Raw genomic sequence first — 24,648 nt, forward strand, 5'->3', positions numbered from 1 at the left:
AACCTATCTTATGAAACCCCAAGGTAAGGGACTAAGTCTAAGGAATAGAAATTTCTAGGAGATCAACTTTTCTCAGCTGAATGGGAAACATTACAGTAGTCAGAACTATCCAGATGTGAAACGAGCTCTATCAGGAGAAAAGCCATACACTGAAAAAATGACAGGTTGCTAGACACAACCTAACTGAGGCTAGATAAGCATTCGAAAGTTATGCTGGGGATGGAGCACCAATATCATATGGGAGATTGGATTTAAATTCCTGTATTGATTAGTTATTGCTCTATAACAAATCATTACAAAATTCAATAACTTAAGGCAATTTGTATGTTTAGCTCACATTGTCTGTGGGACATTTAAGTGATTCTTTAAGTCTTGGTTGAGCTCCCTCATGTGTTTGCAGTCAGCTGATCTAGGTCGGGGAGGCTTTACTAAGGTAGATTGGGCTCTTCCATAAATTGAGGGGTGGATGACAATTGTCTGGTTGAGAATGGCAATGGCTGGGACAAATCGGTGCTCTTCTATGAGGTCTCTCATTTTGCAGCAGGCTCTCCTGGTGTTGTTCATGTAGTAGTAGTAGGGATCCGAAAGAACAACACACTCACAGCCTCTTGAGACCTGTGCTTGGAACTGACATTTTTACTATATCCTGCAAGGCAGTCAAGATTCCAAGAGTGAGGTAAGAATGACTCTGCCCTCTTAATTAGGAGGAATTGCAAACATTAATTGCAAACAATGTGAATACAAGCAGAGAGAAAATGTTGGCCACTCCTTTGTATTTGACCGCAATCCTCCTTCCATTCCAAGAGTGGTGATTGTAGATTTGTGGGCCTATCTTAGTCATTTTATAAACAGGCTATGATTTTTATTTAGTTTTTATTCTATTAATATATAGCCTGTTTATAACTAAAGGATTAATGATTCCTTATAGTGGAAATCTACAGATATCAGTTATGGTTCTTTGCATAATATATAAAAATAATTAAAATTTTGTCCTGTCTTTCTTTTACAGGATTTTTTCTTTTTACTTTAGATTCTGAGATATATGTGCAGAACACACAGGTTTGTTACATTGGTATAAATGTGCCATGGTGGTTCGCTGCACCCATCAGCCTGTCATCTACGTTAGGTATTTCTCCTATTACTGTCCCTCCTCTCGCCTCCCACCCCCAGAGAGCCCCCAGTGTGTGATGCTCCCTTCCCTGTGCCCATGTGTACTCATTGTTCAACTCCTACTTATGAGTGAGAATATGCAGTATTTGGTTTTCTATTCCTGTGTTAGCTTGCTGAGAATGATGGTTTCCAGCATCATCCATGACCCTGCAAAGGATACGAACTCATCCTTTTTATGGCTGCATAGTATTCCATGGTGTATATGTGACACATTTTTTCTATCCAGTCTATCATTGATGGGCATTTGGGTTGGTTCCAAATCTTTGTTATTGTGAACAGTGCTGCAGTAAATAAATGTGTGCATGTGTCTTTATAGTAGAATGATTTATAATCCTGTGGGCATATATCCAGTAATGGGATTGCTGGGTCAAATGGTATTTCTGGTTCTAGATCCTTTAGGAATTGCCACACTGTCTTCCACAATGGTTGAAATAATTTACACTCCCACCAACAGTGTAAATGCATTCCTATTTCTCCACATCTTCTCCAGCATCTGTTGTTTCCTGATTTTTTAATGGTCACCATTCTAACTGGTGTGAGATGGTGTCTCATTGTGGTTTTGATTTGCATTTGTCTAATGACCAGTGATTATGAGCTTTTTTTCATATGTTTGTTGGATGCATAAATGTCTTCTTTTTTGAGAACAGTCTGTTCATATCCTTCACCCACTTTTTAATGGGGTTGTTTGGTTTTTTTTTCATGTAAATTTGTTTAAGTTCCTTGTAGATTCTGAACGTTAGCCTTTTATCAGATGGATAGATTTCAAAAAATTTTTCCCATTCTGTAGGTTGCCCATTCACTCTGATGATAGTTTCGTTTGCTGTGCGGAGGCTCTTTAGTTCAATTAGATCCCATTTGTCAGTTTTGGCTTTTGTTGCCATTGCTTTTGGTGTTTTAGTAATGAAGTCTTTGCCCATGCCTATGTCCTGAATGGTATTGCCTAGGTTTTTTCCCAAGGTTTTTATGGTTTTAGGTCTTGCAGTTAAATTTAAACCATCTTGAGTTAATTTTTGTATAAGGTGTAAGGGACGGGTCCAGTTTCAGTTTTCTGCGTATGACTAGCCAGTTTTCCCAACACCATTTATTAAATAAGAAATATTTTCCCCATTTGTTGCTCGTGTCAGGTTTGTCAAAGAACAGATGGTTGTAGAGGTGTGGCATTATTTCTGAGACCTCTGTTGTGTTCCATTGGTCTATATATCTGTTTTGGTACCACTGCCATGCTGTTTTGGATTGTGTAGCCTTGTAGTATAGTTTTAAGTCAGGTAGTGTGATGCCTCCAAAATAGACCACTTGCCAGACTAATAAAGAAAAAAAGAGAAGAATCAAATAAACACAATAAAAAATGATAAAGAGGATATCACCACTGATCCCACAGAAATACAAACTACCATCAGAGAATACTATAAACACTTCTACATAAATAAACTAGAAAATCTAGAGGTGAATAAATTCCTGGACACAAACACCCTCCCAAGACTAAACCAGGAAGAAGTTACATCCCTGAATAGACCAATAACAAGTTCTGAAATTGAGGCAGTAATTAATAGCCTACCAACGAAAAAAAGCACAGGACCAGATGGATTCACAGTTGAATTCTACCAGAGGTACAAAGAGGAGCTGGTACCATTTCTTCTGAAACTATTCCAAACAATAGAAAAAGAGAGACTCCTCCCTAAATCATTTTATGAAGCCAGCATCATTCTGATATCAAAACCTGGCAGAGACACAACAACAACAACAAAAAAATTTTAGGCCAATATCCCTGATGAACATCGATGCAAAAATCCTCAATAAAATACTGGCAAGCCGAATCCAGCAGCACATCAAAAAGCCTACCCACCACGATCAAGTCAACTTTATCCCTGGGATGCAAGGCTGGTTCGATGTACACAAATCAATAAATGTAATCCATCATGTAAACAGAACCAATGACAAAACCACATGATTATCTCAATAGATGCAGAAAAGGCCTTCAGTAAAATTCAACACCCCTTCATGCTAAAAACTCTCAATAAACTGGGTATTGATGGAATGTATCTCAAAATAATAAGAGCTATTTATGATAAATCCACAGCCAATATCATACTGAATGGTCAAAAGCTGGAAGCACTCCCTTTGCAAACCGGCACAAGACAAGGATGTCCTCTTTCACCATTCCTATTCAACATAGTATTGGAAATTCTGGCCAGGGCCATCAGGCAAGATAAAGAAATAAACCATATTCGAATAGGAAGAGAGGAAGTCAAGTAGTCTCTGTTTGCAGATGACATGATTGTATATTTAGAAAACCCCATTGTCTCAGCCCCAAATCTCCTTAAGCTGATAAGTAACTTCAACTAAGTCTCAGAATACAAAATCAATGTGCAAAAATCACAAGCATTCCTATACACCAATAATAGACAAATAGAGAGCCAAATCATGACTGAACTTCCATTCACAATTACTACAAAGAGAATAAATACCTAGGAAAACAACTTACAAGGGATGTGAAAGACCTCTTCAAGGAGAACTACAAACCACTGCTCAAGGAAACAAGAGAGAACAGAAAGAAATGGAAAAACATTCCATGCTCATGGGTAAGAAGAATCAGTATCATGAAAATGGCCATATTGCCCAAAGTAATTTGCAGATTCAATGCTATCCCCATCAAGCTACCATTGACTTTCTTCACAGAATTAGAAAAATCTACTTTGAATTTCGTATGGAACCATAATAAGCCATATAGCCAGGACAATCTTTTACAGGATTCTTACATCAATAATCAAATCAACTACCCAACAACATTAGTATTTGTACCACTATATTCAAAACTTATAAATACTTGATTATATATGACCTATGCAACCAACTTTAGTGGTATTTGTACCACTAAATTCAAAGCTTATAAACACTTGATTATATATGACCCATGCAACTAACTTTTGAGGCAGGTAGGGCATTCATTTAACAGAGGAAAAACTAGGGCTCAAAGGGCTTATGGAAATTGCCCAGTGTCACCTAGTGACATGCTCCTGAGATCAATGTCTTAGACTCTTTTTCACAGTTCTTAAGTCTTTTCCTGGGAAGATGTTAGTTTTCAGCAGAGATGTTTCCTGTCTCATACCATTAGGAGGCCATTTTATTTTAATAAGAAATAAAATCTTGCTTTACGTCCTGAGTTCATGTTCCTTTCAAAGTAAATATGTTCAAAGGTGTAGGAAGATGAAGTTCTTATAAATTAAATCATAATATTAGTTTTCTGTTCTGCCTTTCTTATCTTATATGTTCAATTTAGCACATTTCAAGAATACGTAATCTTTAGCAAGTATCCACTTATGGCCTTAGGCAATTCTAGACATTTTTACATGTATTATCTGATACTTCATAAACACTCCATGTAATTATAATATTATATAGTAAAATAATGATAATACTATGGAAAGTAAGGTTCAGAGGGAATAAATGGCCTATAAGGTAACACCGTTCACCAGGGGTAAACCCAGCAATTAAAACTTACTTTCACTCTAAATCTTATATTTAAAAACCTCTTTTATTATCTTATTTCCTTGAATGTATAATAAAATTTTACATCTTGATGGCATTTCGGTGTTCCTTGAATTACTGTTATTTTATAACTTCAGGTTTTTATTACAAAAGGATTGGCAACAAATGATGGCCAATGTAAAATTTCTTTCCCTACTTTACAATTAGAGATAGTGGGATAGAGCTTGGTCAGTTGACTTGTTCAAAGTCCCATGGCTATTTGTGGCAGAGCTTGGACATAAAATCAGATCTGTTAAATCCTAAGATGGGTTTTCTTTCCAATTATCTGTTAATGTCTCCAGATACTAGGAATTCTACCTCTTATTTGTTCACTTTAAGTTTGCAATGCTCATTTCTTTGTTTTCCTCTTTAGACACTGAAATATTTAATCCAAATAATACAACAATAGGAACTAAGTTTGACGTTAGGAAACATGCATTCAAATCACAACTCCTCTACATTTTTTAATATTATTTTTTTCTTTTTCAACTTTTATTCTAGGTTCAAAGGATACATGTGCAGATTTGTTACATGGGTAAATTACATGTCACAGGGGTTTGGTGTAGAAATGATTTTGTCACCCAGGTAGTGAGCATAGTACCCAATAGGTAGTTTTTTGACCCTTATCCTTGTGCCACCCTCCACCCTCAAGTAGGCCCCCAGTGTCTACTGTTTCCCTCTTTATGTCCATTTGTATTTAATGTTCAGCTCACACTCATAAGAATATGTGATATTTGGTTTTCTGTTCCTGTATTAATTTGCTTAGAATAATGGCCTTTGGCTGCATTCATGTTGCTGCAAAGAATGTGATTTTGTTCATTTTTATGGCTGTGTAGTATTCCATGCTGTATTTGTATCACATTTTCTTTATCTACTCCATCATTGATGGGCCTCTATGTTAATTCCATGTCTTTGCTATTGTGAATAATGCTACAATGAACATACAAGTGAATATGCCTTTTCAGTAGAATGATTTATTTTTGTTTTGGTATATTCCCAGTAACGGGATTGCTAGATCAAACGGTAGTTCTGTTTTAAATTTTATGAGAAATCTCCAACTGCTTTTCACAGTGACTAAACTAATTTACATTCCCAGCAATAGTATATAAGCATTCCCTTTCCTTCATAACCTTTCCAACATCTGTTTTTCTTTGACTTTTTAATAATAGTCATTCTGACTGGTGTGAGATGATATCTCATTGTGATTTTGATATGTATTTCTCTAAAGATTAGTGATGCTGAGCATTTTTTAAATATACTTGTTGGCCATGTGCATGCCTTCTTTTGAGAAGTGTCTGTTCATGATTTTTTGCCCATTTTAATGAGGATGTATGTTTTTACCTTGTTGATTTGTTTAAATTCCTTATAGATTTAGGATATTAGGCCTTTGTTAAATCTATTGTTTGCAAATATTAAACACCCTGTAGGTTGTCTGTTTACTCTATTGATTTCTGAGCTATTCAAATCAGAAAATGCTACTGAAGCTCTTTAGTTTAATTTGATCCTATTTGTCTTTTTTTGTTTTTGTTGCAATGGCTTTTGGAGGCTTTGTCATAAAATCTTTCCTAAGGCCTATGTCTGGAATGGTATTTCCTAGATTTTATTCTAGGTTTTTTATATTTTTAGGTTTTACATTTAATCTTTAATCCACCTTGAGTTGGCATTTATATATGTTGATTGGTAGCAGTACAGTTTCTATATTCTGCATATGCCCAGCCAGTTATCCCAGCACCATTTATTGAATAGGGAGTCCTTTCCACAATGCTTATAATTATTGATATTGTCAAACGTCAGTTGGTTATAGGTGTATGACTTTATTTCTGGGTTCCCTAACCTGTTTCATTGGTCTATATGTCTGTTTTTGTACAAATACCATGCTGTTTTAGTTACTGTAGGCTTGCTTGAAGTCAGATAATTTAATGCTTCTAGTTTTGCTCTTTTTGCTTAGGATTACTGTGGCTATTCAGAATCTTTTTTGGTTCTATATGAATTTTATAATTTTTTTTTTCTAATTCTGTAAGAGCTGATATTGGTAGTTTGAAAAGGATAGCATTAAATTTGTAAATTGCGTTGGGAAGCCTGGCCATTTTAACAATATAATTCCTTCTATCCATGAGTATGAAAGAAATGTTTTTCCATTTGTTTGTGTCATTTCTGATTTCTTTAAGCAGTATTTTTTACTTCTCATTGTAGAGCTCTTTCACCTCCCTGGCTAACTACACTCTTACGTATTTTATTCTTTTTGTGGCTATTGTGAATGGGGTTGTGTTCTCTTTTTTGTTATTATTATTTTTTTGGAGGGGGATGGTGTTTTTGATTTGGCTCTCAGCTTGAATGTTATTGGTTTACAAATATGCTACGGCTTTTTGTACATTGGTTTTGAGTCCTGAAATTTAACTGAAGTTGTTTTTCAGTTCTACAAGCCTTTGGGCAGAGACTATGGGGTTTTCTAGTTATAGAATTATATTGTCTGTGAAGAGAGATAGTTTGACTTCCTCTCTTTTGGATGCATTTTTTTTTCTTTCTCTTGCCCCATTGCTCTGGCTAAAACTTCCAGTACTATGTTGTATAGCAGCGGCGATAGTGGGCATTCTTATCTTGTTCTGGTTCCAAAAGGGAATGCTTCCAGCTTTTTCCCAGTCAGTATAATGTTGACTATGGATTTGTCATGGATGGCTCTTATTATTTTGATGTATATTCCATTGAAGTGTAGAATAAACATTCTTCTCGTCTGGCATATACTCTATGACTGGCTACATTCTTGGCAATAAAGCAATTCTCAAAAATTCCAAAAAAGCTGAAATTATATCAACCACACTCTTGGACCACAGTGTAATAAAAATAAATACCAATACCAAGAAGTTACCTCAAAGCCATACCATTACATGGAAATTAAACAACCTGCTGCTGAATGACTTTTGAGTAAAGAATGAAGTTAAGGAAGAAATAAAAAATTTCTTTGAAACTAATTAAAACAAAGATACACCATACCAGGATCTCTCAGAGAGAGCTAAAGCAGTGTTTAGAGGAAAGCTTACAGGGCTAAACACCTTCATCAAGAAGTTAGAAAGATCTCAAATTAACAACTTAACATCATACCTAAAGCTACTAGATAAACAGGAGCAAACCAACCCAAAAGGTAACAAAAGAAAAGAGATAACCAAAATCAGATCCGAACTGAACAAAATTGAGATGTGAAAATCTACCCAAAATATTAATGAAACCTAAAGTTTGTTCTTTGGGAGAGTGAATAAGTTTGACAGACTGCTAGATAAATTAATAGAGAATAAAGAAAGATGGTCCAAATAAATACAATCGTAAATGACAAAGATGACTTTACCACTATGCCACCATTATACAAAAAACTCTCAGAGACTTTTAAAAACACCTCTATGCATGCAAACTAGAAAAACTAGAATGAATTTATTAATTCCTGGAAACTTACAATGTCACAAGATTGATCCAGAAAGAAATTTAAATACTGAGTAGACCAATAATGAGTTCAAAACCTGAATCAGCATTAAAAAAAACCCAAAAAAACAAAAAAAACAAAAACCATATCAACTAGGAAGATCCCTGGACCAGAAAGATTTACATCCATGTTCTACCAGATGTGTAAAGAACAGTTCATACTAATGCTACTGAAATTATTTCAAAAAATTGAGGAGAGACTCCTCCCTATCTCATTCTATGAGACTAGCATCATTCTGACACCAAAACCTTGCAGAGACACACACAAAAATGAAAACTTAAGGGCAGCATTCCTGATGAACATAGATGCAAAAATCCTCAATAAAACACTAGCAAATAAAATCTGACAGCACATCCAAAGCTAATTGGCTATGAAGAAGTAGGTTTTTTTTTTTTTCTCCTGGGATGCAAGGTTGGTTCAACATAGCCCAAATGAATAAATATGCTTCTTCACATAAACATAACTAAAAACAGAAATCACATGATCATCTTAATAGATGCAGAAAAGGCTTTTGATAAAACTTAACATCTTTTCATGTTAAAAACTGTCAATAATTTGGGCATCAAAGGAACATTTCTTGATTATTTTAATTGGAAAAAACAGCATTGTTTATAATTTCTAGTTTTATGATATATATCTTGTCTCTTCATTTGACATTAAATCAATTTTTTCTCATAAACCAATGGGCATTTTTCAAGGAAATAATATGCATGCTTCTATACCTTCCTGCAAGAAGAAGATCAGCCAGAGAGGGCAGTAAAAACCTGTTTCAGTAGGAATGTTGCTTAGGAGAATAAACTAATAGAAAATATTAATGACTTTGTGTTAGGTATTTACTTTCCTCTAAGGGTTTTACTGGTGGAGCAAAGTGTCTAATATGATAGATAAATGAGAAAGAAAATATCAATTTTGATGAATTTGAGGACGTACTCGTTATTCCTTTTTTGTAAAATTCAATTAGATTGGTAAATTTCTCCTAATATAAATCCAGACCTTGTACACAGACAGAGAGTTGGGGATTGAGACACACACACACACACACACACACACAGAGAGAGAGAGAGAGAGAGAGAGAGAGAGAGAGAGAAACAGAAGTAGGCCTACAGAACACTGTAAATGCATTAAAGTAGGGACATGGATGAGGAAGGATATTTGCTAACCCTTTCAGTCACAGGTGGAAGGAAGGTAGGAAGATACTCAGGATTTTTTCTGCCAAAGTGGTTCTCAAACTTTAGGGTACACTTGATTACCTGCAGAGCTTTTGATATTCAGATTTCTGGGTCCCATCCCAGAGTTTTTCATTCAATAGATATTAGATGAGACTAAGACTTTACCTAACTTCGGACAAGTTCCCAGGTAAAGTGGATGCTGCTGGTCCAAGGACTACTTTTTGAAAACTGCTGCTCTAGAAACAAGACTACCATGGCACTAGAAATAAAATAATAACAACAATAGCAATAACAAAAACTGATGCTTATGAAGCATTTGCCTTGTGTTAGGCACAGTTCTAGAGCTTTATATAAAATACCTCATGATACACTTTGGATATTTTTCTCCACGCAAATCTTATGTTGAATTGTAATCCCCAATGCTGGGTGTGGGGCCTGGTGGGAGGTGTTTGGAACATGGGAGTAGATCCCTCGTGACTTAGTTCTGTCTTCATGATAGTGAGTTCTCACAAGATCTGATCATTTAAAAGTGTGTGGCACTTCCTCTCTCTCTCTCTCCCCCTCCTCTTCTTCTCTTTTGCTTCTGCCCTTGCCAAGTGATGTGCCTGCTCTCCCTTCACATTCTGCCATAATTGGAAGCTTCCTGAGGCTGCTCCAGAAGCAGATACCACTATGCTTTCTGTAAAGCCTGCAGAACTCTGAGCCAATTAAGCCTCTTTTCTTATATATTACCCATCTCAGATATGTTTTATATAATTAGAATAGCCAAATAAAGAAAATTGGTACTAAGGATGGGGCATTGCAATAAAGATACCTGAATTGTGGAATTAACTTTGGAACTGGGTAATGAGCAGAGGTTGGAAGAATTTGGAGGGCTCATAAGAAGACAGGAAGTTGAGGGAAAGTTTGCAGTTTCTTAGAGATTGGAAAAATAGTTTTGACCAAAGTGCTGATAGTGATATAGACAGTCCAGGCTGCTGAGGTCTCCAAAGGAAATGAGGAAATAACTAGCAACTGAAGCAGAGGTCATGAATGTTATGCCTTAGCAGAGAACTTAACTGCATTCTATTCATACTGTAGGGGTCTCTGGAAGTTTGAGTTTGAGAGTGATGATTTGCTATCTGCTGGAAGAAATTTCTAAGAAGCAAAATGTTCAAGATGTGGGCTGGCTGCTTCTAAGTGCCTCTGCTCAGATTCAGGAGCAAAGGTATGACTTAAAGTTGAAACTTATATTTAAAAGAAAAAAAATTGGAAAATTTGCAGCCTGGCCATTTGGTAGAAAAGAAATCCCCATTTTCAGGAGAAGAATTCCAGCAGGCCCTGGTGCAACCACTTGCTAGAGATATTTGCATAACTAAAAGGGATCCAAGTGTTGATAGCTGAGACAATGGGAAAAAGGCCTTGAAGGCATTTCAGAGACCTTTGCAGCAGCCCCTCTCATCACAAGCCCTCAGGCCTAGGAGAAGAGAACGGTTTCAGAAGAGGAATAGTTTCAGACCCACTGCCCTGTGTGGCTTTGGGATACTGCTCTCCTTATCTTGGCTGCTCCTTCTCCAGCCTCAGCTCAAAGTATCCCCAGATACTGCTCATGCCACCCCTCTGGAGAGTTTAAGCTGCTCTAAGCCTTGACAACTTCCATGTGGTATTAAGTCTGCAACCCACAGAGTACAAGAGTGAATGCTTGGCAGCCTCCATCTAGATTTCAGAAGTTATATGAAAAAACCTGGGTGCCTGTGTAGGAACCGAGCTGTCGATTCCCTCCTGGGCAGGGGTCGCCGCGAAGGAACACCCGACACGGGAGTCACAGCAGAGAGTTATTTATTACTAGCGCGCTAGGGTCCCAAGCTCTAAGTTGGCCCTGGGACCCTGACTGCTTGTTACAGGCTGTTTATATAGGCAAACACAAGTTCAAACACAGCTTATGGCGCGAAATTCAAACAAAGCTTAAGGCGCAAAATAATTGGGTCTAGCTATGGCCTGAGCAAGGTGTCTTGTTCTAATTGGTTAGAGCAGGACCTTATGAGGTTCTTTCCTGGAGTTGTTAATTCCGAGAACTTCGAGGCAGGGTGGGACCCCCGGAATTGGCAGGGTGGGACCCCATGAGGTTGTTTCCTGGAATTGGCAGGGTGGGACCCTATCGAGGCAGGGTAGGACCTTATCGAGGCAGGGTGGGACCTTATCCAGGGCCACCTGGTGTTAATTTTTTAAGTTTTATGAGGCCTAGTTTCACCTGGGCAGAAACCTGCTGCAGACGCAGAGGCACCACAGAGAACCTGTGTTAGTGCAGTGCCTAGGGGAAATACAGGGTTGGAGCTTTCACACAGAATTCTCACTGGGGCACTGCTTTGTGGACCTGTGAGGAAAAGGCCACCATCCTCTAGACTCAAGATTAGTAGATTTACTGGCAGCTTGCACCCTGCATCTCAAAAGCCACAAGCATTCACTCCCAATTTGTAACTGTCAGGCCTCTGAGCCCAAGCCAAGCCATCGCATCCCCTGTGACTTGCACGTATACGCCCAGATGGCCTGAAGTAACTGAAGAATCACAAAGGAAGTGCACATGCCCTGCCTCGCCTTAACCTATGACATTCCACCACAAAAGTGAAAATGGCCGGTCCTTGCTTTAAGCGATGATATTATCTTTTGAAATTCCTTTTCCTGGCTCATCCTGGCTCAAAAAGCTCCCCCACTGAGCACCTTGTGACCCCCACTCCTGCCCGCCAGACAACAACCCCCCTTTGACTGTAATTTTCCTTTACCTACCCAAATCCTATAAAACGCCCCCCCCCCCCACCTTATCTCCCTTCGCTGACTCAGCCCACCTACACCCAGGTGAAATAAACAGCCATGTTGCTCACACAAAGCATGTTTGGTGGTCTCTTCACACGGACACGCACGACAGTAACAGCACCCCTAGGGGCTGAACTCTGCAAAGACACAGGGGCAGAGCTGCCCAAGCCCTTGGAAGCCCACCCCTTGCACCAGTATGTCCTGGATATGGGACATGGAATTAAAGTTTATTTTGGAACTTTAAGATTTAACGACTTCCCTGCTGAATTTTGAACATGCATGGGGCCTGTAGCCCTTTTCTTTTGGCCAATTTCTCCCTTTTAGAACAGAAATATTTACCCAATGCCTATGTCCTCATTATATCTTGAAAGTAACTAACCTAGTTTTGGTTTTACAAGCTCATAGGTGAAAGAAACTTGCCTTGTTTCAGATGAGACTGTGGACTTTGAAATTTTGAGTTAATGCTGGAGTTAAGACTTTGGGGAACTGTTGAGAAGGCATGATTGTCTTTTGCAATGTGAGAAGAATATGAGATTTGGGAGGAGCCAGAGGTGGAATAATATAGTTTCCATATTTGTCTTCCAAATTTCATGTGTTGAAATGTATTCCCTAATGCTGGAGGTGGAGTGTTGGGCGGGCGGCTGGTGTTTGGGTCATAGAAGCAGATCCCTCATGGCTTGGTACTATCTTCATGATATAGAGTTCTCACAAGATCTGACTGTTTAAAAGTGTGTGGCACTTCCCTATTCCCCCCACCCCTGACACACACACACACACACTCTCTCTCTCTCTCTCTCTCTCTCTCGCTTCTGCTTTTGGCATGTGATGTATCTGCTCTCATTTGCCTTCTGCAATGATTGAAAGCTTCCTGAGGCCTCCTCAGAAGCAGATACAGCTATGCTTCCTGTACAGCCTGCAGAACCATGAGCCAACTAAACTTTTTTTCTTTATAAATTACCCAGTCTCAGGTATTTCTTTATAGCAGTACAAGAACATTCTAATACACTTCATTTATTCTTTTCAACAACTATGGGTGGTGAACCTAATTTTATCCCCATTTTGCAGGTCAATTTAAATCATGTGCCTAAGGTCACACAGCCAATAAATGTAGGAGCTGGGATTTAAATGCAAGCAAAGTAATTCTAAAGACCAGTCCACTATGCTTAAGCAAGTTAGTTACCTTCTCTGAGCTTCAATTACCCATCTGTATTAGTCAGAGTCCTCCAGAGAAACAGAACCAACAGGATAGATGGATGGATGGATGGATGGATAGATAGATAGATAGATAGATAGATAGATAGATAGATAGATAGATAGATAGATAGATAGATAGACAGACAGATAGATAGATAGACAGACAGATATGAAGAGACTTAATGTGAGAATTGGCTCACAGAATTAAAGAAGCCACAAAGTCCCACGATCTGTGGTCTGCAAGCTGTATAACTAGGAAAGCCAGCACTGTAATTCAGTTTGATGTAACTCCCAGTCTTAGTGAGGTCTTGGGTGGTGAGGTTGAGGGAGGAGGGACAACTGATGTAAGTCCTTGAGTTGAAAGTCCCAAAAACCAAGGCTCTGATTCCCAAGAGCGGGAGAAGATGGATTTACTAGATCAAGAAGAGAGAGAGTAAATTCACTCTTGCTTTTCATTTTTGCTTCATCAGGGCCCTCATGGATGGATGACATCTACCCACATCTGTGAGGGTGGATCTTCTGTACTAAGTCTTTTGATTCAAATGTTGATTTCTTCCAGAACACCCTCATGGATTCACCCAGACATAATGTTTTGCCAGCTCTCTAAGCATCTCTTAACCCAGTCAAGTTGACACATAAAATCTATAAAGTGAAACTCACCATCTGTAAAATGAAACTCAGTGTTCTTTTGTGAGGTCATAGGACATGTTAACATCTTCTCCATTTCTCTTAAACCTCCAGCTCTACCATTTTCTGATATTGACTTTGGGTAAGTCATTTTGCATTTTAGAATTTCTTGATTTTATCCCTGTATCTGTGTTTTGACTTAACTCATGTCATCTGTAAAATAAAAGGATCATATCTATTTTAAGCCTCCTAATTATTTGATGTTCCACTAGATAAGAGGTATGAAAATGCTTTGAAATGGAAAACAAGCACAAAGCTATGTTGAGGAAACTTTCTTATCATTTCTCCTATTGTTGATTTTTCCATGTGATTTTCACAAACGTTCTAACTGCTATTTATTAAATTATAGAACTCAATTACTGTCAGAACCATTGAGATTTGCATACTAGGCTTCTTTGAACTCTCATAAAGAATGTGGACCAAAGTGTTTTGGTGTTAACATAGGAGAAACCCTGCCTTATTTTTATGCATGATTGCTATTTTCAGGCATAAAAATTTGTCATCTCATTTAAAATTCACTGTAACTCTATGAGGTTTGATGGTATTACTGTGCCAAATTTTCCTGTAAATTGCGGTTTTGAGATGTTAAGTAACTAGCCAAAGATCAGTTAGTTAGTAAACTTGTCATTGAGTCAGAAACAAACCAGGGCAGACTCCCAAGCCTGGTTTTGTAACTAGTACTTTCTGATTTCGTTTTTCTCAATTCACAAAAATAAATCTTAGTAAAATTTCATTTAAAAATTATTCTTTTTCTTCCATTTAAAATGTTCTCATATATTTGATACTTTCTACCCTTTGTCTATATCAGGGCAATGTGTGGCAAGTTTAGCAATAAATGAGTCTTATTCTTCAATATCAGGTAACTTCTTAACAGATTTGTCATTCTGGACACTGCAACGAAATTTACAACAAGGTTATATTACATCCGTTGCACATATCTGTCTACAATGACTGGAGGGTTTCTTCAATCTCAGATTATATAAAGACAAAAATAAGGATCTGTCATCCACATTCTGAGATGAAGGCTCAATATATCTTTCTATTTTGTTCATGTATGCAAATACATATTCCAAATTTGCTAAAGTTCGTTTCATGGAGGGGGATCTGATGTAAGCTTAGAGTTACTCTTCCTTAAAGAATTAGCTGAAACCCCAAGGCAAAGGGTTAGTCTCTCAGGAAAGTCACCTTGACTTCCTCTAGGTGCAGCTGAATCAGCTCTTTGTCTTTCATTCTCTCTCTGCTCTTGTTGGTCTATTCTTGAATGACACTTCCTCAAGGATACATATAACCTTCATCTTCACTTGTGCACTTGGGCAAGGCTCATCTTTAGTTGACTTTGTCACTGGAATGTCACTCTTTCCAGTAACTCAGCAAGTGTTTGACTCCTCAATTGCAAGTTAACAGGGAAACAACTTCCTGTTCTCTAGGTAAAAATTCTTGCTGGACCTGTCCCTCTGTAATCTTAACACTTACCTGCATTCTATCTACTGCTTTTTCTGTTACAGAGTGTTTGAGGGGGAGGGAGTGTAATTTGGAGCAGGCAGAATAACTCCCTATTTAGGTGTAAAGTCTTTCACTGTGAAGAAAAAGCACATTTAATACAATTTGACAACTTTATTGAAGGCTCAGTATTAGCAAGTCTGGAACTTCCCAAGGTGCACAGCTTATATTCAAAACAATTTTAGAAGGACAGAATTTTTTTGGTGGGTATGTGTTTAATGTGTTTTAAAATAATTCTCTTTAGCTTTCTACTTTAAAATATAACTGGTATCTCCATAAGCACTGATAATTGTGATTTTACAGCTATCAGTGCTTATGACCAGGTAAATGCCATCTCAAGACACCAAAGTAGATTGTCAGAACCATTAAGGTAGCCAGTTAGCTGAAGGATCTATCAAGCATCGTGAAGTAGGCTTATGAATGAGTGCACTTTGAGAAATGCTGACCTAGATTTACAGATATCAAGATACACTCCACAGGACATTGTCAGTCCTCCTACTGTTGTTCCCCATAGCTGTTTGTGTGGCTCTCCTATTTACTCATTTCAAGTTTACTCACATTATCTAGATCCAAATCTAGGGTCTACCAGTTTTCTTGCTGTGTGACTCAGGACCAATCACTTACTGCTTGGAGTCTAGGTCTCTTCATCAATTACATGAAGGACTTAGAATAACACCTACCTCTCAGGGTACTTATAAAGCTTAAATGAGACTATATATATATTTAGCCTAGTACCTGGCCTGATGTAAAGTCTTAATAGGTGGTAAAAGTATCTTTAAGGGATACAATACATATGATGTTATTTCAAGCTTTATAATCCAAAATTTTCAGGGAATTCTAAAAACTGAAACTGATTTCCAGGTGTTCTGCTAACTGAATTGTGGGTCAATTGAGGCTGACAGAAATTGAGTTGTTTGTGGTCACTGATGTACCCAGAGCCTGGGATCTATCCCTCCTCTTCTGACTGTGTGGAAGGGCTCTTTCTGTGTCCTAGTGCTCCTCAGAATCAAACGTGTCCCTATTCTTCTTACTGATAATATGATTCCTATTCAATTAATCAAATGCTGTATGTACCAACCCAGAGACTCTTTAAGAAAATCTGATGTAACAATCCCAAGAATCACAACCGACTTAGTCAAAGGTAGAGTCCTGGGGTTTACTAAATGTTTGTCCTCCACACCTCAGTGGTATATTGTATAAACGCATTTCAGAAAAGAAAAGAAACTAGGGACATTTCCTTCTCTTCTCCCAAGGTAATACAAAAATAAAAGAACCCTTTGTAAGTGTCACAATGGTGCTTTTCATCAAGGGCAACAGATGTATAATATATTACCTTATTTGTTGTTTCCTTTCTCTGGCCTGCAGTAAAGTGTTCTGTTGTCTTGTCCTCAGATGGAATAAGAGTGCAAGTGTTTGTTTCCTTACATATAATCAGATTAGTTGTTGTCATTACACTATTTCCAAGTTGTTTCTTACTGTCTCTTCTCTCTTTCATAATGGGAAAATATGCTCTGTGCAAAATTGGAGACATGCTTCTGCTTTCTCAGATGTTAGGGCTACCATCTGCACAAGGTCCCAAAGTTTGTGAAAGAGAAGGTAAGTGACACTTACCTATCAAACTTTGATGCAATAAACAATGTGGGTAATGAGGAACACAGGGTTGGGCATTTTTGAGGTGGATGAAAGCAGGCTCCTTATTATCCAGAGTAGTTATGCCACCTATAGGCTAAGTCATATGTAACAGACATAACAAATGGTCACAGAGATAACATACACAGTGCAGACCTCTCTTCTTACTTTATTCAGCCCTCTTTTCTTATTTCCTGATAGGAAAATAAAGAACGAGTTGTCCAACATCACTTACTTAGTACTTAGGCAAGTTCATCCAGTGTTGTTAAAGTAACAGCTGACTACTGCTTTTTAATAGCATAGCAAACTTGGACAATTAACTAAAAGTTTCTAAACCTCTGTTTTCTCATCTTTAAAGTAAGACAATAGTGACTAAAGATTTGTTGTGTGTGGTTATCATTAGCTGCTATATATCATGCAATGCTTATCATGGATTACATGCCTAAAAAATGTTGAATTGAACCATTACTTTACTCTTAGCAGTCATTTGATATTGTGGACATTCAGATTGTTTTCATTCGTTTGTTAACACTTTTATTAGAAAACTGTGAGGCGAATACTCTGTGCCAGGTCCTATGCAGGGCTAACTATGGAATGGGACTGAAAGTCTGGGAGGACAGATTACATCAACAATAATATTTAAGTTACACGGTAAAAGAGGCAAATTATCTTAGGATGGGACAGTATTATAGCAGGGTTTTTGCTTTTTGTTTTGCCTTCTTTCAGTTTTATTTTTAAAGGTATGATATAAAATTAACTTTTAAATAATAGAAAGAACATGTCAATATTTCAACCAAAGCATTGGAGCACTAATATGGAAAAAACGTAACTGTTTTGGCTTCTTTATGTTTAACTTGTATTTAGTATTCGTGACAGAGACCAAGAGTTGTGCCCTTTCTCCATTCATTTCTTCTTCCATTGTAATAGAATTAGTATCTGGGCACATGGCATCCCAGAATTGCAACTGTGTTATCTAAACTCTCCTGCAGCTTTGTGAGACCATATAACTAAGCTCTGGGCAATGAGACATAAGAATAGAAATTTTCAATTTTACAAAGGTCAATTTATAATTTATAAAATTTATCAGCCATAGTTTTCAAGGTAAGATTTTTTCTCTTATGTTTTCCCCAGCAATTTTATAGATTTAGATTTTACATTGAGGTTTATGATCCATCTTGAGTTATTTTTCATGGATGGTGCAAAATTTAGTTCGAACTTTATTTTTTTTGCATATGGATATCTAGTTGTTTGGGTACCGTTTACTAAGAAGGCTATCCTTCCTGTACTGAATTGCATCCACATCTTTGTTGAAAAGCAGTTGTGCATATATGTGTGTGTTTATTTTTGTATTTTCTATTTTCTTCTATTGATAAGTGTGTCTTGTCTTGATGTTATGACTATATTCTCTCAATTACTGCAGCTCTGCAATATTAAAATCAGGTAGTATTTGTCCTCCAACTTTTGTTCTTCTTTTCAAGGATGCCTAGGCTTTACTAAGTCCTTTGCATTATCACATGGTGTTTAGAATCAGCTTGTCAATCAAAAAAAAAAAAGCTTTCCTGAATTTTGATTGAAATTCTATTAGATTTGTGGGTTAATTACGAACATTTGATGCCTTAACTACTGAGTCTGCCGACACGTGAACACAGTGTCTCTCTTCATTTAAGACTTCTTTAATTTCTCTCAGTGATGTTTTATAGTTTCCAGTGCACAAGTTTTGCACTTCTTACTTAGATTTATTTCAAAGTATGTCAAGTTGTTATGGAATTGTAAAATTCTTCTTCGTTTTCCACCATGATTATAAGTTTTCTGAGGCCTCCCAGTCATGTAGAACTGTGAGTCAACTAAACCTCTATTGTTCGTGAATCACCCAGTCTCAGGTGGTATCTTCACAGCAGTGTGAAAACAGACTAATACACTTCATTTTCATCTAATGTATTCTTTCTGTTCTAAGTTCTCAGCCAGTACATCTCATTATATGTACACATTATATCTTTTTAGGCTCCTCTTGGCTGTGACAGTTTCTAACATTTTTTTTATTTTTGATAAAACTGACAGTTTTGAGGCATAGTGGTCAGGTATTTTGTAAAGCATCATTCTATTGTAATCCTTAGTAAAGGTTTTTGTTTTTTTGTTTTTGTTTTTTTTTGCCTTGTGAATACTATACTCTTTGAAAGGGATTCCCTTTGTATATCCCACATTAATGAATGGGAATACTCTACCTCCTTAAGGTGAAATAGCTATGTAAATTATTTATAATTCTTCTGCTTGTGAGATGTATCTCTTGTAATTTATTTATTTATTTAATTATTATTTAGTTATATCAGTATATGTAATAATCTGTGTTTATTAAATTAAATATGAACTAATATTGATGTCTCCAATTCTAATGCATTACCATATGGGCCATTCTGGCCTCCTTTCCTTGCTTATCTGTAAACTTATACTGTAACACCGAGAAACCAATTTTTGCCATCCATTTACTTAATTGTTTAATTCTGGTATAAATGTATACAAGAGCCTATGACCCTGTGGGAAACAAATTCACAAACTGGAGTGCAGTGCAAAACGATTGCTTTCTAAATTTAAATTTCTGATTGCTCATTGATAATATACAAACTTACAGTTATTTATATATTGTTTTTATTCTTCAGCCTTGTTAAACTCACTTATTAATTTTAGAAGATGATTTTATAGATACTGTTAAATGTGTTACCTATGTTATCATGTTCTCTGGGAATAAAGACAGATTTACTTCTTTCTTTGGAATCTGTATACCTGTAATTTCTTTTCATGCAGTTTTACAATGACTAGAACATCCAGTAAAATGTTGAATAGAAAGGGCTAGCATGAGCATCTTTGCCTTTCTCCTCATCTCTGGAAAAAAATATTCAATTTTTACATCCTTATCTATGATATTTGAGGAAGTTTGCTTTCCCTTTATTCGCTGAATTTTTTTTAATGAGGAATAGATGTTTTATTTTCTCAAATAGTTTTTATGTAACTCTGGAGATGATCATACAGCTTTTTCTTTATTCTATTAAGATACTGACATAAATTTGTTAGTTTTTTACTGTTAAACCAACCTTGCATTCTTAGAATAAGCTACTGGGTCATATAACTTTTTTATATCTTTGCTAAAATGTTGTTATAAATTACTCCACTGACATAAGAGTTATTAATCTGGCCTTTTATTTATTTATAGTGTCCTTGTCTGATTTTGATTACAGGGAAAACAAATAGAATTAGTTGTGAAGTATTTCCTCCTCTTCAATTATTTTGGAAAAATTTATGTTGAATAGGTTTTAAGTGTAAAGTTAAATTTATTAATGACCACTTGGGCTACAATGTGAGCTTTGGTAGTTTGTGTATTTAAAATGGCTGTCAATTTCACCTACGTTGTGGGATTTTTCACATAATGTTGTTTTAATATTCTCTTATTAACTTATAAAAATATCTGTAATCTGTATTGATTTTAAACCTTTTACTCCTGATACTGGGAATTTGTTTCTTCTTTTTCAGCTGGATAGATATGGCTAGATGTTATCAGGTTTCATGATTTTGATCAAATAATTGACTTCTGGTTTTATTAATTTTATCTATTTTTGTATTCTATTTCATTGATTTTCACTCTGATCTTTTTTATTTCTTTATTCTACTTACTTTGCTTTGAATTTAGTCTTATTTTTCTAGATTTTTGAGATGTAATCTGAGGTCATTGATTTGAGACCATTTAGTGGTATAAATTTTTCTCCATGCATTGATAGCACCCTATAAATTTTGATATGTTTGTTGTTACTTTTATGTAGTCCACAATTATATCTGACTTCTATTTTGATTATTTCATTGAGTCATCCTTAGAAACATGTTATTTACTTTCCAAATATTTTGAATTTGAGGATTTTCCAGATACTATTTGGTAATTGAGTTAGTTCCATGGTGCCAATTAACATATTTTGTATGATTTCAAAGTGTGTTATTTATTGAGATTAGTTTTATACGACAGGGCATAGTAATGTTGGTAAAAGTTCCATGTGCACATGAAAAGATTGTGAATTCTGCTATTGTTGGGTAGAGTTTCCTAAATTGCCAATCAAGTCATGTTGGTTGATAGTGTTTTGCAAGTCTTCTAAAATCTTAGTGATTTTCTATCTACTTGTCTTATTAGTGAGAATGGAGTATTGTAATATTCATCTGTAAGTGTGGATTTGCCCATCTCTTCTTGCAGTTCTTCATGCTTTTGAAACTCATAGTTTGTTATGTGGCTAAAAGCTTAAGATTGTTAGGTTCTCTTGATGAAGTTATCCCTTTATCATTATAAAATGAACTTCTTCATTATTATGAAATGGTAATATTCTGTGCTTTGAAGTCTACATTGTCTTATATTGATATAGCTACTTCAGACTTTTGATTAGTATTTGCATGGTAAATCTTTTTTCATTCATTTTTAACCTATGAGTGTGTTCATTTTTGGGTATGTTTGTTATAGGCAGTAGGTAGTTGGTCCTTATGATATTTTATTCTAATTTATCAATCTCTGATTTTAATTAGGGTATTTATGTTATTTATACTTAATATGATTATTGATGTTTTGGTTAAAATTGAGCATCTTTCTTTTTTTTTTTTTTTTTTTTTGAGACGGAGTCTCGCTCTGTCGCCCAGGCTGGAGTGCTGTGGCTGGATCTCAGCTCACTGCAAGCTCCACCTCCCGGGTTCCCGCCATTCTCCTGCCTCAGCCTCCCGAGTAGCTGGGACTACAGGCGCCCGCCACCTCGCCCGGCTAGTTTTTTGTATTTTTTAGTAGAGACGGGGTTTCACCGTGATCTAGATCTCCTGACCTCGTAATCCACCTACCTCGGCCTCCCAAAGTGCTGGGATTGCAGGCGTGAGCTACCATGCCCAGCCCAAGCATTTTTCTTTTTGTTTTATATTTGTCCTGTCTGATCTTTTCCCACATTTTCTTCTTTTTTTCCCGTGCATATATTTGGTTACTGAAATTTTTTTAGGATCACAAGTTGTCTCCTCCATGTTGCCAGATGTTCAACTTTGTGTATGCTTCAATAATATCCTGCTTATATGGTTTTAATTCTTCCTGTGATAACTGCATGCTCGATTGACTGTAAGCAACCCTTCTTATAGGTAGTCTTAGCAGCAATCATCTGTAGAATAATGGTTTTTCTCATCCTCTCTCTTTTCCCTCAAGACATAGTTTTTAAATCTTTGGATAATTCCTTCTTTTGATTTTATTTGTATTTTCTAAATATTCAATAATGTATTTCCATTGAGTGTAATTTTATAGTTAGAGAAAACTCCTATACATAGTAAGATGACAACATTGCTGTAGTTTCACATATGTTACAAGCTTTTTTTTTCTACAAATGTTGTTACATTAATTTCTCACCCTAGCCATTTGAGGGAAATTTAGGCCCAGAGCACATTATTGCTTATGGTCACATAGCAGTAATCTTTGTGGTCAGATCTTGAAGTTAGGTCTTTAGTTTGCACAATGGGACTGGGCTTGGATTGTCATGTACAGATGACCTTTCATTCCATTATTTTACCATCTGGAAGAGCAAGTATGCCCTCACATCTACATAAAATTAGATTCAAAAATTCTGAGATGTGGTCGGGCATGGTGGCTCACACTTGTAATTCCAGCACTGGTGGGAGGCTGAGGTCGGTGGATAACCTGAGGTCAGGAGTTCAAGATCAGCTTGGTCAACATGGTGAAACCCCATCTCTAAGAAAAATACAAAAAAATAATAATAATAATTAGACAGGCATGGTGGCATGTGCCTGTAATCCTAGCTACTCGGGAGCCTGAGGCAGGAGAATTCCTTGAACCTGGGATGTGGAGGGTACAGTGAGCAAAGATCGCGCCATTGCACTCCAACCTGGGTGACAGAGCGAGACTCCATCTCAAAGAAAAAATTCTGAGATGTCGTGGTCATTGTTCAGGGACACAATTAACAGTAGATATATATCATTGACAAATTTCTATCCGCATTTCTGAAAATGGGAAGATTGACAGTGGTAAAGCTTCATGAAGTATCTCAGGCTAGGATTTATAGTAAGTTCACCCAGAAGCTCTAAGGCTAACCTTAATCTTGAAGTTGAAGAAGCTCTGGCCAGGTCCATTAAATTATTTATGCTTTCTAATGCAATCTAAAGGAATAAATGGGAAAAAAAAATACAATGGATTAAGTATCAGATCACAGGCAGAAAGACTGGTAGTTTTACATGGTATGTTGGGAAACTTAACACGCAGGTTGCAAGCACTTGTTACTGTTTATTGTTGCCTTTTAATTATTCCTTCACATAAATACATTGGACTTCTAAGAACAAATGTTGAAATTTTTTTTTTTTTTTTTTTGAGGGAAGTCTTACTCTGTCACCCAGGCCAGAGTGCAGCAGTCTGATCACAGCCCACTGCAGCCTTGACCTCCCCAGGTTCAGGTGATTCTCCCACCTCAGCCTTTCAAGTAGCTGGGACTATAGGTGCACACTACCACACTCGACTGATTTTTGTATTTTTTTGTATGGACGAAGTTTTGCTGTGTTGCTCAGTTTAGTCTTGAACTCCTGGGCTCAAGTGATAGACCCACTTTGGCCTCCCAAAGAGCAGACAAATGTTAATTTAATCAAAGTTGGGAATAGAGCAAAAGTTTTATGAAAACATAATGGTACCTAGCTTTTCAGTGTATTCTTTGCACATTTTCCGAGTAAATCACCTGAGTTAGAACCTGCTAAGTTCCCTCTTGGCTACATTCAGTTCCTTAGCTAGAGGACACTTGAGCATATCAAGGGTGCTCAATTCTATTCTGAGCTCTAAGATAAAGCATGTTAGACAGTCAATGGGAACTTAAAGGGCAGACTAGTACATGAGTTAGGGAATCAGGCTCTGTCAGGCAAGACTGCTCCTGGACAGTGGTTGGGAGGGGATGCAATCAAGTTACATGGCTGCTTCAAGATCTGCCAAGGTTGGTAGGCCTGCAAAGGCACAGACAATCATGCTTCTTCCTGGTTTGAAATAAGTAGTACTACTCCCAGAGCACAGCTGAGAGGATCTGGAATTGAGTTTTAGGGCTGTTGTATTGTCATAGCTGGGACCAAGGTCAGCAGGCCTGTCACCTGAGGCATGCGAGGGCATGGATCCTTCTAGTTCCCTTGGTGGATAGTTCTGATGACAAGACATAGTCCAAATGGGGATGTAGCTGAGTGTATAAGAGACCATTTCTGGATCTGGAGCCAGGACTATGCTTTAGGCCTGCCAAAGGGTGTGGTTCTGCCTTCTCAAGATGACCCACTTAGGGGTTTGGCTCCACTGGAGTTTTATAACCTCCTACCTGAATCCCAAAGTTCCAACAAAGGCAGTTTTGTTTGTGAATGGCTGAAAATGTTGCTATGGTGGGATATGAGTGGGAATCTCATATTCTGCTATCTTGCTGATGTCCTTGGTGACTTTTAAAAGTGTGTAAAAATGGACAATCTATGGAGTCCAGTCAAAACTTA

The sequence above is a fragment of the Theropithecus gelada genome, chromosome 8 (genome assembly GCF_003255815.1).
Source record: "Theropithecus gelada isolate Dixy chromosome 8, Tgel_1.0, whole genome shotgun sequence".
NCBI classification, from domain to species: Eukaryota; Metazoa; Chordata; class Mammalia; order Primates; family Cercopithecidae; genus Theropithecus; species Theropithecus gelada.